Source organism: Heloderma suspectum, chromosome 12 (assembly GCF_057233095.1).
Source record: "Heloderma suspectum isolate Gila_16-S chromosome 12, 16-S_ref, whole genome shotgun sequence".
Taxonomy (NCBI): domain Eukaryota; kingdom Metazoa; phylum Chordata; class Lepidosauria; order Squamata; family Helodermatidae; genus Heloderma; species Heloderma suspectum.
This window is the reverse complement of record NC_139469.1, coordinates 7,766,509-7,786,586: the sequence shown is the minus strand read 5'-3', so window position 1 is coordinate 7,786,586 and position 20,078 is coordinate 7,766,509. Positions and strand designations below refer to the sequence as shown.

Genomic DNA, 20,078 nt, shown 5'->3' with positions numbered 1-20,078 from the left:
GTTGCAGCATGTGGGGAGAGTTAACCCTTCCATCCCCTTGAAAACTACCCCCTCCCCACCGGCAATTAAACTGAGGAAAAAAACACCTTCCGTTGTTGCCAGGTCTCTATGAAATCGATCCAGGTCTCTATGAAATCGATCCAGGGCACTGGGAAATCGATCCAGGGCTGGGGCCCCTTGCCATCAGGCTTAGCAATGCCTCTGCACAGGAGTATTTCCACTGGGGCTGGCCCAAAATGCCACATCGACATCTCACATTTGCAGGCCGAACTGCAGAGCAGCAAAGGGGGCCTTTGGAGGGATAGGGGTTAAGTTTGGGGTGGGAGTAGTGTAAAACTCACCAGTGCACTGTGGTGCTCCTAGGGTCCCTTACAGAGGACAGCCCTCTGTTTTCATGGCTGCCCAGACCAGGCCTGATGTAAACTTAAAGAACCATCTGAAGGGAGAGGAATAGGGGCCTTGGAGTTGCTCGTCCGCTGTCAGCACCTGGACCCCACACTGAGCAGGCAGGGACACAGATCACCTGCTCAATTTCCCCCACAAAGTAAGATATATTTCTATTTAAAGAACTGTGATTATTTCCAAATGTGCATCTATGCATATAAATTAGCATATGCACATTCTATTCACATCAGTGTCAACAGAACATAAGAGGAGCCCTGCTGGATCAGACCAAGGGTCCATCTAGCCCAGCATTCTGACCACACAGTGGCCAACCAGCTGCCCACGGGAAACCCACAAGCAGGACACAAGTGCAACAGCACCCCCCTACCCACGTTCCCCAGCAACTGGTGTCCACAGGCATACTGCCCCTGATACTGGAGGTAGCATATAGCCATCAGGACTAGTAGCCATCGATAGCCTTCTCCCCCATAAATTTGTCCAATCCCCCTTTAAAGCCATCCAAATTGGTGGCCATCACTACACTCTTTCTGTGGGGGGATGCATCAGTGGCCACCACAGGTTCCCCACTCGGTGGCTCCCCCAGGCTACCAAGAATTGCTGTACGTGATGCTGTAGCATTGCTCCGGCAGGGGTTTCGGAGGTGGGGGTAGGTGCCTCCCTGTGCCAACTAACAGGCCTTTGTTAACCCAGAAGACCCCCCCCCCCTTAGCAATGCTACATCATCATGTAGAAGTATGTTTCTCAGGGGCTCTGTAGGAGGGGAAATGGTCACTGCCAGTCAGCGGCTGCCAACAGGAATGCCACATAGGTCTGGCGAGCTTTGCTCCCCTCCTCCAATTTCACCCTGGCCCAAAAATTCCCAAAGGAAAACTACCGGCCCACATCTGACTTCCATAGGTCAGGCATAAGGAAACCACTGGACATGCAGTTCTGCTGGGCCAGCTAGGAATCTCTAGCACAGGGCTGGGCAACGTGTGGCTCTCCAGATGTTTTGGCCTACAACTCCCATCATGCCTCACCATTGGCGATGCTGCCTGCGGCTGATGGGAGTTGTTGTCCAAACATCTGAAGGGCCACAGGTTGCAGAGCCCTGCTCTGGCAGCACCTCACCAAATGATAATTCCCTTTGCAGGAAGCCAAGGCAGTAAAAGTGGCAGAAAAACTGCTACTGGGATTGTTTAGCTTGGAAAAAAGGAGGGTCAGGGGAGATATGATAGAGGTCTGCAGAACTATGCATGGTGTGGAGAATGTGGATAGGGAGTTATTTTTTTCCCTCTCTCAAAATACTAGAACCCAGTGGGGTCCTCCCATGAAGCTGATTAGTGGGAGATTCAGGACAGAGGAAAGGAAGGGCTTCTTCACACAGCGCATAGTCAAACTATGGAATTGACTACCACAAGACCCAGAGATGGCCACCAATTTGGATGGCTTTAAAAGAGGGTTAGACAAATTCCTGGAGGAGAAGGCCATCAATGGACTATGTGCGACCTCCAGAACCAGAGGCAGTGAGCCTATGTACACCAGTTCCTGGGGAACATGGGCAGGAGGGTGCTGTTGCACTCATGTCCTGCTTGTGGGTTTTCCATGGCCAGCTGGTTGGCCACTGTGTGAACAGAATGCTGGACTAGATGGACCCTTGGTCTGATCCAGCAGGGCTCTTCTTATGTTCTTAAAAACAGTGAGGACTAGTGCCTTCAAATCCTGCTTATGGGCTTCCTGGAGGCCTCTGGGTACTCACTGTGAGAAGCCAAATGCTGGACTAGATGGGTCTTTGATATCCAGGAGAGCTCTGCAAACGCTCTTGCCTTCTCATGTTCCACTAACAGAATCAACAGCGTGATCTATTATCTTGCTCGCTCCCAGGACTGATGCGCCCCAGGCAAACAACACACAACAGCAATGGCACATCCTGATTGCCTGAGACAACACTGAAAAACCTGCAGCAACATCCTGGTCTTGGACTGACACATCCTTGTTCCCAAGCAGAAGACAGGGAAGAGAAGAGAAAGAGAATGATGGGTGTTGACAGAGAGGGGATCCACTTACAGGTCCCTTCCCAGACGCTTGTTGGCCCTGAAGTCATCGTGTCAACAAGGAGGCTGAGAATGCCGACTTGCAGATGAAGAATATTAGCAGCTCTCTGGTAAGAGGTGAGGGATGGATGGGTTCATGACATGGCTTGAGACTGAAATACCTGACAGAGAAGCTCTCTTAGTATGAATCTACCTGCATGCTACAATTGCCATTTGAGGTCTTCTTCCAAGTGCCTTCTCCGGGGGAGTTTCGGAGCATGGCAACAAGGGAAGGGGCTTTTTGATGGTGGGTCCCAATTATGGAATGCTCTCCCCACTGAGGTTCCCCTGAAGCCACTATTGTTATCCTTTCAGTAATCCCGTTAACTGGTCCTGAGATTTTTATTGTTGATTGTTTTAAATTGTTTTTGTATGTAAGAGGTTTTTATATTATGTTTCATATTTAAAGATTTTAATCTTTTTGTAAACTGCCCAGAGCATTTTGGCTACTGGGTGGAATAACAAGGTAATAAATAAATATAACAACGACAACGACAACAACTGATTGTGCATATAGATTTGAGATGGGCCAAGGATGCCTGCAAGGAGGAACTTTGGTTGGGGTCAAGATAAGTTAACTAGTTATCCAGAGTAAGCTGTCAGTTAGAGCCACCCCTATGGAACTGCTTCAACCATCCTCAGCCGTTACCCATTAATGGGTCCCTGCCTGTCTGATAGGCAGGGCTGGCTCAAGACATTTTGCTGCATGAGGTGAAGAAGAAGATGGCACCCTTCTCAATCCATGTACAAAAGCCAACTGAACTGGCAGCTGAATTTTTCTTTGACACTGGCAATGGGACGTCATCCTCCACCACACCTGGAGGCAGCAGGCTAGCTTAGGAAGCACAAGATAGGTTGCTTGCCACACTCCAATACCTTGCTGTCGCCCCCCCCCCACATCTCCCTCTATGCCCAACCTATGAAAATGCACATTTCAGGATGAATTTGTGCATTTGGCATGTGCGCAATTACGCATTTGCACATTTGTACAAATACAAATTTGGGCGAATTCAGAAACAAAAAAAATCCGATTCCATCGATGAGCGCAGAATGGAACAAAAGGTGCTTGACAATCCATGAAACACAGACGGAACGGATTTTACACAATCCCTATGTCCCTACTTTGGAATACCTTCCCTAAGGAAGTTCGACTGGCATCAATAGGCCAGTGAGAGCCAGTGTGTTGTAGCAGCTAGAGTGTTGGACTGGGAGTCGGGAGATCCGGGTTCTAGTCCCCACTCGGCCATGGAAGCTCACTAGGCGACTCTGGGCCAGTCACAGACTCTCAGCCCAACCCACCTCACAGGGTTGTTGTTGTGAGGATAAAATGAAGGGGAGGAGGATTATGTACGCCACCTTGGGTTCCTTCAGGAGGAAAGGGCGGGAAATAAATGTAATTAAATAAATAAATAATCAACATTACAACCTCTTTGTAATGGCGTATGTAAGGGCATTTTTATTTGCCGAGGCATTTTAATTGATTGTACTGCTTCTGCTGGTTATATAGCTCTATGATTTGCTGCCTCTTGGTGTTAGTGTTTATGTGATGGCTGTTTGTCTTGTTTTTATAATAGTGTGTTTGTAATTTTGAACTGTTTGTGTCTTGTACACTGCCCTGGAATTCATTTGGATGATGGATGGTTTAGAATTTTTTTAAAAAAATAAAGACAAAAATGTAAAAATGTGTGTACACCCTATACCCACCAACATTTCAGCGATGAAAATAGGGACGTTGTAGTAATACCTCGATTTCCACAGCAAGGGAATCTTGCTTCCTGAGCCTCCAGCCCTTCTCCTGTTAATATAGCACCATAGGCTTTTAGCTGCCTGCTTATTTATTCTGAAGCCGCCAGTTCCCCATTGATTTAACCACTGAGAGGAACTGGTGGATTGTTCTGCCGCGTAAAGATGCACAATGAAAGACCTAGTATATTATCAGTAATTCCAAACCTACCCCAGTAGCTGCCAGTTCTGCAACTGTTCGCTGAGCATTGCAGAGTGCGTTCGCATTCTTGCACCCGCATTCCCATACATGCGTGAGACAAGATGCAGCAATTCCCCCCACAGAGATTTCATTTGAAGAGAACCTACGGAGGGCGCTGAACCCGTTCGAATGAGAATGCGAACCGCCACTCACACTGGTGGCAGCGCCCCATCTGTGGAACGCCCTGTCCTCCTTGCGGGGAGATCTCTTCCTCCAAGAGAGCCCCCAAATGCCGGCAGCTGTGTTGATGCCTATCAGCAAACCAGTCCTATCAGTTTTCGTCTCCACCAGCAGCAGTTCTTTTGAAAAGGAATTGGGTCTTAATTACCTGTTCGAGACCAAGCCACCTCCAAATACTTTGCATGACAACAGGGAACAAGATAGCGTTGCTCGGAAAATTCATCTCCCCCTCACAGGCTACTATGAAGATTGCAGCTAAGCTCAGAAGGAACAGAGAAATCTTGGGGCGGTGGGGAGGAAGATTAGGCCCTGCTAATAAAAAAGTGTGGGTGCTGCATCCCCGTGAGTCCTGGCTCCACTGCACCACTGCAAACATCACGAACATCACGTCTGTTTTGGCCTGTAGCCACCCACGACTCAGAGGTAAGAATAAACCTTTGCCAGGAGGATGTCTCAAAGCATTCCATCCTGTGGAGGCTGGTTGCTCTGTGGGGCTGTGAATCTGCTCTGGGTTTCCGTCAGAACCAGTCAGAACTGTAAGGGGCTGTCCAAGGTGCTGAACCAATTTGGGGGATTGGGGTCAGCACCCCAGATAGCTCCTTCAGCATTCTGAATGGTTCTGATGGAGACCCAGAGCAGATTCACTGCCCACATTGGAGCCACCAGCCTCTACTGATCCCAGCAGGCATAATATTAGATATCATAGCATCATAGGGTGGGAAGGAGCCTACAAGACCATCAAGTCCAACCCCCTGCTCAATGCAGGAAGCCTGATTCCCAAGCAGGCTCCCATCCAAGTACTAACCAGGGCTGACCCTACTTAGCTTCCGAGATCAGGCGCATCCAGCCCTTTGCTCATTAAATGTACGCGCATGAGCCTGAGGTGTGTGTTGTTGTTTTAAACTCTTCCTGGCTACAAAGGATCCCTCTCATGCAAATGCGTAATTGAAAAGATTGTGGGACACTCTCTAATGACAGTGCAAGGCCTGGAAAGGCTGACAAATCCCAAACCACAAAGATGAGTCAGTTTTCTCTGGCTTGGATCACGGTCTTTGGAATATAATTATAGTGAGTATGTAACTACAGGCCTGAAACCCCAGTGTCACAGATAATTCCTGACAACGCACAACCCCATTTCTCATCTATTCCCCTTTTTAGTGGATGCTGATATTACAGAAACGATGCCAGGGGATAGTTGCGGTGGGGGGGAGGGTGCAGGGAGACGGCTGACCTCACCTGGTCTGCGGAACAAAGCAAACACCATTTATCCACAGCGGTAAAACATTTCCAAACAGAGACCTGTGTTAACAGGTGCACCTTTGTTTGCCCACCTGTAGTTCTTCCTTGTGCTGTTTATCTTAGCAATATTTTACCCAGCGTCTTGAGGGACAGGAGTGCAAATATGATCTAAAGATTACAAGAGCGCACGTGCTGAGGGCTCAGCATTTGTGATGGATCTCCAAACTGCTCAGTTGATGTCCTATTAAGGTTATGGGGCGAAGGGCCAAACTACACTTGATGTGATTTGCAGGAGATCCATGATCCATTTCCTAACTTTTAAAGGAAAATGTGGGCTCAGTTCCCAACACCCTCCCCAAGATATTTTCCCACCTGCAGAGCAGAAAATACAAGTACCTGCAGGCTTAGGTTGATTTTAAAAAGCCCTAAATGGCTTGGGGCCAGGTTATCTGAAAGATCGCCTTTTCCTATATGTACCTGCCCAGACCCTAAGATCATCTTCAGGGGTCCTTCTCCGGGAGCCCCTGTCAAAGGAAGTGAGGTGGGTGGCTACCAGGAAGAGGGCCTTTTCTGCTGTGGCCCCCCAGCTGTGGAATGAGCTCCCTAGAGAGGTTCACCTGGCGCCTACGTTGTACTCCTTTTGGCGCCAGGTGAAGACCTTATTTTCCCAGCATTTTAGCATTCTGGTCTTTTAGCTCTGCTGTTTTAAAGCTGCATTTTAAATCTCCGCATTGCTGCTAGGTTTTATTCTGGTTGTAATTTTATATTGTTTTAAGCTTCCATATTTGCTATTGTTTTATGCTGTCCGTTGTGGTTTTAATTTTGGGGAACCACCCAGAGAGCTTTGGCTGTTGGGTGGTATAGAAATAAATGCATGAATATATATATATATATATATATATATATATATATATATATATATAAATGAACAGCTTTCTCCCAACCTGGTACTCTCCAGAGGTTTTGGACTTCAACTCCCATCAGCCCAATGGTCAGGAATGCTGGGAGTGGTGGTCTGAAATATCTGGAGGGTACCAGGTAGGGGAGGGCTGGATTAGACACATTTGTGCAGGAGAAGGCTATCAATGGGTATTTGACATGATTGCTAAGTGGAGCTTCCATATTCAGGGAGCAACTGGCTGCATGCTGGAAGAGAGTGGAAAATAACACAGCACATTTGGGGAAGCTGCAACTTTTCACCTGGAAGAGAACCCCACAAATGCATCCTGCCCCCAGAACCTTCACAGAGGAACAGCACTGGCTGCTTTCTCCTACTTAAGGGAGATGTTGGTGCTTTTGTGACCTAATTCCATTTTGTTTCATTCATTATATTTCTATACCGCCCCATGGCCAAAGATCTCTGGGTGGTTCACAAAAATTAAAAACCATTAAAAACAGTTAAAAATTAAAAGCCATTAAAAAGCACAGAGTCAACATATATCTTAAAACAGTTTTTGAATAATCAATCAAAGACAATCCAGGACCTGATTAAATCATTTTATGCTGCCAAACACCGGAGAGAAGAGGGCAGTTTTAACCCGCTGGTGCAGAAAAGATAACAATGCTGCTGTCAGGCAGGCCTCATGTGCCATGACTCCAAATCCGCACCCTCTTCTCAAATCTATTTGCAAGGTTAGCAACCAACACACTTCACAGGGAAGAACAAAGCCAAAAACACTGTCTTGAGACCTGGAGGCAAAGGGTTAAGAGACATGAGCAAGACGATATCAACTGGAAATTCAACAGACAGCCCAATCCGGTACAGAAGTAATCCCCATTGAGTTCAATGGGACTTGAACTCATGCAAGTGTGCATAAGATGCCAGTACGGGTGATAGGGAAAGACTTGGAGCAGCAGGGATACAACACACTTCAGAGTTTGAGGCAAAGAAAGAACTCTGAGCACTAGTCCAATAATGTGATTTGAGCCACAGATAGAAGACACTCGTTATCAAGCCTTCAAAGTAGCATGTGAAAGGGCAGAGATTGGCCACAAAACATGGCCCAGACGTCTAGGACACATGCTTTGCAAGGCTTTTTGCCAAGATTCAGCTTGGGGGGGGGAAAGCAGCTAAGGAGAGACATGACAAAAGTGTACAAAATTATGCATGGTGTGGAGAATGTGGACAGAGAGACATTTTTCTCCCTCTCTCATAATACTAGCACCCAGTGGGGTCCTCCCATGAAGCTGATTGGTGGGAGATTCAGGACAGAGAAAAGGAAGGGCTTCTTCACACAGCGCATAGTCAAGCTATGGAATTGACTACCACAAGACCCAGAGATGGCCACCAATTTGGATGGCTTTAAAAGGGGGTTAGACAAATTCCTGGAGGAGAAGGCCATCAATGGCTACTAGTCATGCTGGCTGCATGCTACCCCCAGTGTCAGAGGCAGTCTATGTACACCAGTTGCTGGGGAACATGGGCAGGAGGGTGCTGTTGTACTCATGCCCTCCTTGTGGGTTTCCGGTGGGCAGCTGGTTGGTCACTGTGTGAACAGAATGCTGGACTAGATGGACCCTTGGTCTGATCCAGCAGGGCTCTTCTGATGTTCTTATGCTCTTCATGTCACAGGTACAACCCCCCTGGCACCCCTGGGCAGTGGGGGCTGAGAAAGATCCTGCCTGAAACCCTGGAGGCCTACTGCCAGTCAAGGTTGACAATACTGAGTTAGATGGACCAATGTTTTGATGGTATAAGGCAGCTCCCAATCTACGAAAAAGGACGGTGAGTTCTTCTGACTTGAGGCCTTGGGATGGCAAAACTTCGTGAGAAAATCTGCAACAGGGGTCGGGGGGATTGGATGGATGCGAACCAAGAATAGCGAGAGAGGTTTGACTGGGGTGTGGCAAACGTTCCTGAGTTTTTCCCAGAACATGGGGTCCACCAGGACTCTTCTTCTGGAATTTACTGCAAGTTTTCCCGCTCACTTCCCCATGGATTATGCCTACCCAGGCTCGATAGAGCAGAGGCGAAAAGATGTTAACCCCTCTGGGAAATACCACAAAACAACACATCAGAACGCTTTCTTGTTGAATTGAGAATTTCTGAGCGCGTAAAGAAGATGGCTGTGTTAGGTGGCCCAATTGCGCCACCTGTAGTCCAGGTCCGGCATCACAACTCCAGTACGTCGCAAATTTGTTGTGTTTCCAGCTGACCTTGCAGAGAAAATGCCGTTTTCACAAACTAATAGCTACAGTGTTTAAAAAGCCCCTCTTAATATGACTAATAACTATAACATTTAGAGTTTAGGGTATGTGTTCAAAGCATTCCACTTGCATTTCCTCATCAGTCATAACAATACCCCTGTTTTATCTCCCTATTGCAAATGAGGTTGAAAGAACAGTGGACACATGGCAGAGGTGAGATTTGAACCAGGGACTTCATCATTCACAGCTCAGTTTCACAGCCAAGCTGTGCCAAACTGCTTCATAAATTGTACTTCATTGTTCCCATTTTACAGATGGAAAACTGAGACTGAGAGACTGTAGGTGTTCTATTTTTCAGACTACTTGGATTTTGCTATTGACTTTGGTGGGTGACGAATTGCACCTAATAAGTTGTCCAGGTGCACTGAAAAAACAGAACTGAAACTGAAGCATCACAACCTTGTCTAAAGAACCCATAAAGAACCGTGATTAAGGAATCACAAGTGCACAATAAATGCCTTGTGTAGAAAAGCTCTCACTCTTAAGCTTACTTCCCCACCGTGTTTTCCATTTTTCTTTTTCAGCTCAACATTCCATGGCTACTGAGGATGCTCATTTATGATCAGGAGGAGTGCCTTCTCTTTTAAAAAAGGATATTTGTACTTCTGCAAAATTCAGGCTTTCCCTGAGTATACTGATACCTGCCCATTCCCATTCCCTCCATTTCCATCAGCACTCATCACCTGAGTTCACTATTAGAAGGAGTGTTTCTTGAATGTAATATGTTTACTCTGAGCAATTATGTATTTTACACATTGCCCCCCCAAAAACAAACCCCAAGAAAGGATAAACTTAAGGTACGGTCTGCTTGGATTTCTTCACGCTGGGAGTCCTATCACTATATGTGAACCAAGGACAGAGTCAGTTTCAAAGGTTCACTCACCAGGCAATGTCCCTGGGAGTCAGTCTCATTTAACTCAATGAGTCTTACTTCTGAGTAGACATATACTGTTAATTATTGCCTCTTTTTTGAAACCAGGCCTAACTAGATGTTCCAGTTACCGACCTCTTTCTCTCAATGGCCTTCCTAAGAGCAGCACACTCTTGGAGAAACAGATGCCAGGAAATAGAAGTCTGAAGAAATGCATCCCCAAACAATGATGTCCATTGGGAAGGGTCCCATCATCACGGCACCAGTTCTGACTGCACTGCTCCCATTGTAACAGTGAAAACAATTTCAAAACAAGAACAATTCATGCCGAGCGACTGAAAGGTCTGAATTTGCTGTCAGTGGAATTTTCGGTGGCTTCAAGTTCCTGCCCTCTCTGTGGTTCAATTGGCAGTTCTTTGAAAAGTCTCTCTCTCTCTCTCTCTCTCTCTCTCTCTCTCTCTCTCATTCTCTTCTCAGATAATCCCAAGCACAAACGTGAGTTTGTGTATCCCATTATCAGATCCCAATATCTTCTAGGGTGACTCTCATTCCTACATAGCTATGTAGGCTTTCAGAAATTCAAGCATAGCATGCAAAAAGAAGAGAATAAGGGTGTGTCCAGATGTTAGGGAGGCTTTATGTCTTACAAATGGATGTAACAAAACTCTTCGTACATTTTCCACATTCATATAGTGCTGATAAAATCATATACAACCTCAAAACAACCATATAATAAGGAAATAAGAAGCTGTCTTATACTTAGGGCTGGTTATATTCCGTAGTTCTGTGCAAGTACAGGGAGGCGTGGATTGGGGCTGCAGGCAGAATCCAGCTTTCTTTCTTTTTTAAAAGATCAAGTCTCTAGCCCTTATGATTACAAATATAAGCTTCACTGTGTTTCAGCAATGGCAGGCTAAGCTCAGAAGCCAAGGGTGTATGTGAGTGTCAGAATAAGACTTTCATTTCTAGTACAAAGCAGGTTTCAGTAAATTAAAGCATGGCAGGTGAGTAGAGAAGAATAATAAAGGTGCATCCAGATGCTACAGAGGTTTTAAGTCTTGGAAACTGATGCAATGTAATTCCCCATTAATAGTCATAATTCTCATAGTGATAAACCATGTATGTCCCCAAAATCCAGTATAAGGACATAAGGAGCGGCTTTAGGGTTGAGTACATAGCCCTGTGCAAGAAAAGAAACGAGCAGAATGATGTTGGGGCAGAAGTCAGCTTCCTGAGAATCCCAGCTTTCCTCATTTGAAAAAATAAAATTTCTAGCCCTTATGATTGGAAATATGGGTTTCACTGTGTTTGATCAATACCAGGTGAGGTCAAAAGCCAAAAGTGGGTGGCTGGATAAGATCTCCAGTGGTCACAGAGCAGGTCACAGAGTTTAAAATATAAAGTGCTATAGCCGGGTGGGGAATGCTGACAGTTGGAGGACTTTTTTTTCTGTTGAAACATGCATAGGATTGCGCCATAACTAAGTAAGTAAATAAAACGTCCATTTTAGAGTTGCAGCTCATTAAACACCTCCCTGCTTTTCCTTGACACCAAGGCCACTGCAATCACACTGTCCACTAGTTTAAAACGTGTTGGATCAACATTGCTGGATGGTAAGAGAAAGTTCCCAGGGTAGAAACAATGCTGCAGCGTAGGCCTCATTCATGCTATGTTGGAGCCATAAACCCTGCCTTTGCACGCGTTGAAGTTCCCTCTTTTATGCATCCTAACAACATAACGATACTTCATTTTTGTTGCAATTGTATTTTGAGTGTGTAAATTGCAGTGTTTTAGGGCGCAATCCTGTGCATGTTCAGGCAGAGAAAAGTCCTACAGCTCCCAGCATACCCCAAACTTTTTTCTGTCGAAACATGCATAGGATGGCACCCTTATAGTGTTATTTTTATCTTGTTAGCTGCCCTGGGCTTCTTTGACTGGAAAGACAGGTTAAAACAACAACAGCATAAAAAGAACAACTGTACTAGCCAAGTTTACACTCCAGCGCTCCCCCTTTCTTTAAAAAGAAAAGAAAAGTCGAGGGATGTGTGCTTTTGGTATGCATATGTTAGTACTTAGACCCTTTTAATAATTTGGGGTGATAGTCACTCAGTGTGTGAAACCAGTAATTTAGAATACAATCCTATGCACAATTACTTGGGGGCAAATCCCATGAAGTAAAATTGGACAACTTCTGAGTAAACCGGTATAGGATGTTAGTCAGAAATAACCACAGGCTCCCTAAAACTCTAATCTCTAAAACACTGGGGATTCACCCCCCTGTTGTTGCATCTCCCTAGATGTGTTCTTCAGGGCCGCAGTTCTGTGCTCAGCTCTGACTTTCATGCAAGAAACAGAGATCTAAATCCAGGACAGTTAGCAGAACTGGAAGCACCACAGGCCGTGACCCATCATTTCTACGAAACACCCACACATCACCAAATATGTATGAAAAGGGTAGCGAAAGGGCAGCATCGACCCTCCAGGCTCTGAACAGTCTGGCATTTTCATGTGCTAGCTGCATAGCAAGTTCCTGTTCAATTAATGCAAGAGAGAAAAGGCTCCTGGAGCAACTGGAGGGAAATGTTAAGTGCATCTCTTCTTGAAAACAGTTTATTTTATGAAAAGATGGGAGGGGGTCCTGCCCCTCCCCGCTTCATGGGGAACTGTTTGTCCTTTGCTCTGCTTGGACCTAACTACGTGCATGTCTCTAACGTGGTTACCTGCACTCAGGGTACAATCGTATTCCATCTGGACATGTGCCTGCAACAGGCTTTCCCAACCTGGCGCCCTCCAGATGTGTTGGACTACAACTTCCATCATCCCCACCAACTTCCATTATTCCCATCCTGTCATTCCCATCAACATGCCATGCTGGCTGGGAATGAGTTGGGATGGGAGTTGCAGTCCAACCAGACCATGCTGGCCGGAAAGATGGGAGTTGTAGTCCAACACATCTGGAGGGTGCCAGATTGGATAAGGCTGCCCTACAAGAACTGGGCTGGGCTTTGGAAAGCCAACAAAATGCAAGAATATGAACAGCAGGTCAATGGGGCAGGTACTGAGCTGTCGGGTTGAAGCAGCAAGTTGTCAGGCATGCAGTAAACAGAAAGGCGGTACTGTGGCCCCTGTGGCCAGCAGCACCTAGGACACCAAGCACCCAGTGGCATTCACATCCATACAATCAGCTGTTTAGTAGCAACTGCCACGTTAAGGAGTCCCCCATGATCCAGATCACTTATTCCTCAAGGCCACCTATATTTCCAGCCATCTCACTGACAGGTTCCTTCATCCTCTCCCTTCGCAATCAACACACTCCAGGAAACAAGGCTTCAGGCTAACCCTGCTTTATTAGTTAAGGACTAGCCACTTTACAAAGGCAGATTCTAGGAAACTCTCAGACTGCATAGAACCAGCTAATCCACACATCTACAAATATCAATAGAGGAGAAGAAGTGGAAGTTAGAGAAGTTGCCAGCAGTCTGGGCATGAACTTCTCAGCCAGACTTGCTTGGCAGGGATGCCACTCCCTTAGGGTGGCTCCCTCCTACATTGGCTTCCACAAGTGGCCAGCCTGGCGGAGTGTCTGAGCCCTGCCCCTAACTTTCCCCACTTCACTCTGCCCGAGCGTCCCTCAAGTCAGGCTGGGCCATCTGTGTGTCAAGGTCTTGGGAAGAAAATCTGCTGTATCTGGGCTCACTGAGGAGGGGGCCTCCCTCTGTTCTGGCTGTTCCCATTCTGATTCTGAATCTGAGCTGCCAGACATCTCCACATGCTCAGACTCGTTCCTGACACTCACTGGCCCTGCACGTGGCACGATTACTATTGCAAACAACAAAATGGACTGATATACTGGCATGCCAAAAGTACAAAGTCTTTCACTGAATAACACACACACACAAATAGCAGCCTAACTGTGAAATTCACTACCATGAGATGGAGCGGTTAACTTAAAAGGGGATTAGACAGATTCATGGAGGATAAGGCTACCAGTGGCTACTTGTCATGATGGCTATCTATATTGACTTCAGTATCAGAGATAATATGCCTGTGTACACCATTTGCTGCAGAACACAGACTGGCAGATGGCATTGCTCTCATGTCTGTCTTGTGGGCTTCCCATTGTGGCATCTGGTTGACCACAGTGGGAACAGAAGGCTGGAGAAGATGAACCTTGGTCTCATCCAGCCTGGGCTCTTCTCTTGTTCCTATGGCAGTATATTTCTGAGACAATTCAGTTGTGGAAAGGACTAAAATGGTGGGCGGGGGGGGGGGGACTTCCATATCAGAGATTAAATCCAAGATACATTTATGCCAACTGTCCTTTTTCATGGAATACATCCCACTCTCTCCCAGGGCATTCCAGGAACAGCTGGGGAGGCCAACCCGGAAGGATCCTCGATCGTAGCCCGCTTCCAGATCTGTGCAAAAAAGTTAGAACATAAATTTCAGACAATGGAACCAATTACCTGGGGAGGTGGTGGGCTCTCCCACACTGGAGGCCTTCAAGACGAGGCTGGACAGCCATCTGTCAGGGATGCTTTGACTTGGATTCCTGCATTGAGCAGGGGGTTGGACTCGATGGCCTTGTAGGCCCCTTCCAACCCTACTATTCTATGATTCTATGATTCTATGAACTTGTTCGAAGAGGCTCTGGCTTAAAATGACCTTGCCGATAGCCTGCCATTTCAAAGCTGCACATTTCTCTCTGTCTGGAGAACACTGACCCAAAATCACCACTGAAGGAATATAGAACAATGGGCACAGCCAAACATAACTGGTAACTCCTCTTTTAGACTGGAGAATCTCTCTTTAAAAAAAAATTGAAAATCCCCTTTCTATCACCTTGGGTCAGCCTTCCCCAACCCGTTGCTCACCAGGTATGTTGGACTATAACTCCCATTATCTCCAACCAGATGTTAGGAATTGTAGTACAAGACATCTGGAGGGCACCAGGCTGGGGAAGGCTACCTTAGGTAGAGAATGATTAGTTTGCCCAACGGCTTCTCCACTGGGCAAAAGGAGAGTTAACTGCGGATCTCTGCCTCCGTAACAATGGTTAAAGTTATGGAGGCAGAGATCTGCAGTTAACTCTCCTTTTGCCCAGTGGGAAAGGGCTCAGTGGCAGAGCACATGCTTTGGATGCAGAAGGCCCCAGCTTTGATCCCTCTCTTCTCCAGGTAGGGCTGGAAAAAACCCTGCCTGAAACCCTGGAGAGCCGCTGCTGCCAGTCAGTGTTGACAATATTGGGCTAGATGGACCAAAGGTCTGATTCCGTACAAGGCAGCTTCCTATGTTCCAGAGCTCACAGTCAGCTAAGGCCATGTACAATAACCTATTTAGAAGTTGTTGGGTTTTTCTTTCTCAAAATCCCCTTAATTTCTGACAAGGCTGAACAATAGCTGGACAAAATTGTTATTTTTATTACTCCCTAGTACAGGAATGTTTCATGGTGTTGATATTGCTTGTGTTGGGATAAAGGGACCAGGGCAGTACATATTAGAATATTTTGTTCTTATATGGCAACACCAAACCCAGGTCGTATTCCCCGACCCTAAATAAATAATTGTGTGGTGTCAACGGCCAGGAGCAGCAACAGAGAAAGCAACAAGGCTTCTGATGGAAAAGGAGGAGGCCAAGACACTTTGCAAAGTCCAGAGGAATAAAAACGAGCTGTCAGCAAAGTTTGGCCACCAGAGGACGATTCCCCAGTTTCTCCTAGACATCTCTTCGCACGCTCTCAGAAAGAGCCAAGGAACCGGACCCCATTTACCATCTGCAAAGAGAAACACAACCCTGTGTATCGCCTCTGCAGAGCTGCTAGCCAGTTCAACAGATTAAAAGCTTCAACCTCAAGGACAAGGGATTTGCCAGCCATTTCAGACTCAAATTGCTTCCCATAAGTCCAATCACAATTCCCCAATAGCATTTTCAGATCCCCCCCCCCTCAAGTAAAACTATTTCCCTCCCCTGTCTCCATTTCCTCTGAATTAATACTTGAAATGCATTCCACAAACATTACAGATGTGGACGTTTAGAAGGGTGGGAAATATTTACTAGCAAAAATGCCTATCCTGATGATAGAAGGATGTGTGTGTGTGCGCGCGCGCGCGCGTGCATAGAAGCAAACAAAAGCAGCCCATAAATAGAAGATGCCCCTGAAACGCAAGGGCAAAATGCATTGCTTTTGTCCATAGGAGTCAATGTCAGCTACTCCCTTATGCAGGAGAATATCAAAGGACATAACTTAGGAGTGTCATCAGAGTGGGGGCAGCAGGACACTTTAAAATGGGATCAGTCCCAAGCCAATCCCACAGAACTGGCTGAGTGCAATAAAATATTAAATACACTGTATACTCCTGTAAATATATTTCCCTAAGGCAGAAAATGCTTTATATAAATATTTTGAAACTGTCATCAGGTTTTCTTTACAGGCTTATGTTTCCGCCTCCCTTTCCCTGCCAGTATTAAGGCAGTGATTGCTCCAGCTTTTGGGGTCGGAGAACCAGATATTATGGATTCTAGTATTATGAGAGAAAAATGTCTCTGGCTAGATCTACGCTGCTTTATAGGGGTACTGAAGTGCGCTGATAACTGTTGGGGCACATTACACATTCGATATACTGCTGCTGTAGTGTTATTTCCTGCTTTTTATTCCACATTATCCAGTATACCACAACAAATGTCATTGTGGGTCCTACGAGGTATAAATGCACAAGAAGGATATAGAGTTCCCATGATGGGATCGTAATGATATGACGCAAGTTGTACATCTGGCCTCTCTGTCCACGTTCTCCACATTGTGAATATTTTCATAAACCTCATCATGTCCCATCCACCCCCACACCTCAGTTAACCGACTACGAAGACCCAAACGTCGTGGCCTTTTCATAGCAAAGGTGTTCCAGCTCTCTACCCGCAAATCCATTTGCTTCCCCTTTCTTGCTCCTCTTCCAGCTCCACAATCACTTCTTCACACAGCGCATAGTTAAACTATGGAATTCACTTCCACAAGATGTAGTGATGGCCACCAATTTGGAGGGCTTTAAAAGGGGGTTGGACACATTCCTAGAGGAGAAGGCTATCCATGGCTACCAGACCTGATGGCTAGATGCTACCTCCAGTACCAGAGGCAGTCAGCCTATGTACACCAGTTGCTGGGGAACATAGGCAGGAAGGTGCTGTTGCACTCGTGTCCTGCTTGTGGGTTCCTGGTCAACAGCTGGTTGGCCACTGTGTGAACAGAATGCTGGACTAGATGGACCCTTGGTCTGATCCAGCAGGCCTCTTCTGATGTTCTCTGAGCTGTGGCAACTAGAACTGTACACACTGTTCCAAGGGCAATACAGGCTGGTTTTTCCAGTCCTTGTCTTGAGGGGTCTTTGTGCACAGCCGAAATAGAGGTGCCACGGAAACACCAAGGGTACTTTTTGCCAGTGGGACTCTGACAGGCGCCTGCCCTCCAGCTAAAGCCAGACCCTCAGGAAATCTCTGTCCCTTTGGGATAGCTTGCTGCTGCCGTCTGTTCATCACGTTGAATGCGGAGCTCTGGCACATTTAACAGCAGGTGCTTCTGTTGTAATAACCAAAGACTCCTGATGTGTGGGGAAAATGACCCCTCTGATCTTTTATAAGTAATAAAGGCAGCTGGGCTCAAATTATCAAGCTTGAAAGCCCTGTGCTTTAAATTGGGATGTTGTTGTTGTTGTTTTTAGTGTTAGCTTCCCTAAACGCCGTGACTAATATTCAGGAGATAATTCCAAGCCATTAATGGAGAAAGCATCTTCCTTCCACAAGCCCAGAGACCACAGAAATAGAACAGCATACAGCCCAATGATTGCAGCAGATTGAAGGAGCAACTTGAATTAAAATATACCTGCAGTCTTAGGGTGCCAATGTTTAAGTCAGCAAAATTCCGTTTTATTTCCAGCACTAATTCCACAGTACCTGAAGAATGTCTAGTAAAAGTCATTTTAATTCATAGTAATGTACAACACCACTTGGTTTGATGTAATTAATCATTTGAAGCTCACATGTGTAATATTCCCAAATCCCACTAGAAGGCACTTGAAAAATCTATTAATGCATTTAAACAATATCAATCTTGTTAATGCCAATGCAGTATGGATTAGCACCCAGAAAAGTTCTCAGGCCATAACTATGGTGAATAACATTTTATTTTATTTTAATTTATTTATTACATTTCTATACCACCCAATAATGGAAGCTCTCGTTATATTTGGATCCTGGTGGCGGTGTGTCCAAATGAATCCAGAAACCAGACAAAAGAGGCTGAAAGCGACAAAGGTTGTCATGATAGAATTTTGACTGCCTGATTTATACGTTTAAGGACAGTCTAAAATATTAGAACACACAGCAAGCAAGCAGACAGGTTTCTCTGCTTGTTGTATGGCTTTTACAAAAGCATGAGAACTATGTATGCTGCCCTGAGCCCCTTGCAGAAAAAGGTGGGATATTAATGTAAGGAACATCTCCTTAAGCAGCCTTCTTCAATCTGGTGCCCTCCAGATGTTTTGGACTACAACTCCCAGCATTCCTGACCATTAGCCATGCTGGCAGGGGCTTATGGAAGTTGAAGTCCAACACATCTGGAGGGCATCAAGTTAGAGAAGGATGTCCTGAATCAACACTAGAAAACCATTCACACTTAAAATAATAAAAGACACTAACGCCTGATACCAAAGGCCAGTATAAAAATAAACACAGCATCCTAAAAGGTCAGAAATGAGCACCCTTCTTCAATTGATTCAAGGTAATTAAATGCCCAAGCAAAAAGGTCCATTTTGACCTAGCACCTAAGTGCTAATAGGCAGTACTGTTTGGCGAAGAGAAACCTAACAGAAAGCTTTCCTGACCCTATATAAGAAGCAAAAAGGTTTTTTTAAAAAAAGACAAAGAAGAAGAAAAATCCTGTCCTTCGAATTGAGTGACTCTCCAAATCTTATTGCAGAGTGGGAGTCAATACAAGCAGAGCTGAGTAGCTGAAGAAGCTATTATGAGAACAGAGTAAATGGAATAAATGAAAGATTCCCACTGGGGAATACACAGGATTGGGCCTGGCTATTCACCAATCCTAAATGCGTGCCAAGGAGTGTCCCAATCTCTGGGAAGAGCAGTAGCTCAGCAGCAGAGCACCTGCTTTGCATGTAGAAGGTCCCAGGTTCGATCCCCGGCTTCTTCAGGTAGGGCTAGGAAAGAATCCTGCCTGAAACCCTGGGGAGCCATTGCTGCCAGTCAGTGTCATCAGTACTGGGCTAGATGGACCCAGGGTCTGACTCGGTAGAAGGCCGCTGCCTGTGTTCCTACACACACACACGTTGCAGAAATGAGCCAACCCTGAAGAAACAGCCATATTTCCCCTCTGTAATTCAAGCCACCCATTTCTCCTGGAAGTCCTTAACTTTTGTTTTTAACAGTATTTTTATTATGCATTTAAGAGTTACACGTTTCATGAAAAACAATCAACCTTCAAACAGACTGAGCACCAACTATAGCAAAGTGGTGCCATTTGCTAGAAGAAAAGGAAGTATTAAAAAGGGAGTCATACAGGAAGGTGTCGTCATTAGATGCTGCTCTTTAATATTGTGGAGAATGTGGTGTGAGATGGAAGAAAAAGTGGTGTTCCTCTTAGGCATGAGATATGAATGGGAACTGATGTTCAAGGAAGTGATTGTTCTGCCACAGCCATAAAGAGCATGAAATTGCTGCATAAGGTTGCCTGTGAGAGTCAGCCTCAACGTTATTTGATCTAGAAGTCCTTTCCTAACACTCATGTTCTGATCTCTCTCTCTCTCTCTCCCCCTCTATCTCACACACACACACACACACACACACACACAGACACACACACACACAAAGGCTTTCATTCCTACCTCTGTTTTTAATGCCTCCCACAACCAGTGAAAGCAAAACCGCCATGCTCAGGGCTGGCCAAAGATGTTTTGCTGCCTGAGGCAAAGCTGCCCCCACCCACCCCCACCATTCCATGTACAGAAGGCAACCAGATTGTCAGTTGAATCTTTGTTCAACTCTGGCTGCTTCTGCCACACCTGAGGGCAACAGGGTAGTTTAGGGGAAGCAAGGCACTGTGTGGTACTCACAC

At 45.9% G+C, this 20,078-nt stretch overlaps 1 long non-coding RNA gene across 1 annotated transcript; it reads left to right on the top strand.

Moving 5' to 3' along the window:
• Nucleotides 1-2,474: 2,474 nt before the first annotated feature.
• On the top strand, nt 2,475-11,660 carry LOC146336498 (uncharacterized). The gene is made up of 3 exons (XR_014785646.1): nt 2,475-2,548; nt 8,453-8,605; nt 10,067-11,660. It is a non-coding gene; the product is annotated as an uncharacterized LOC146336498 (long non-coding RNA).
• The last annotated feature ends 8,418 nt before the right edge of the window (nt 11,661-20,078 follow it).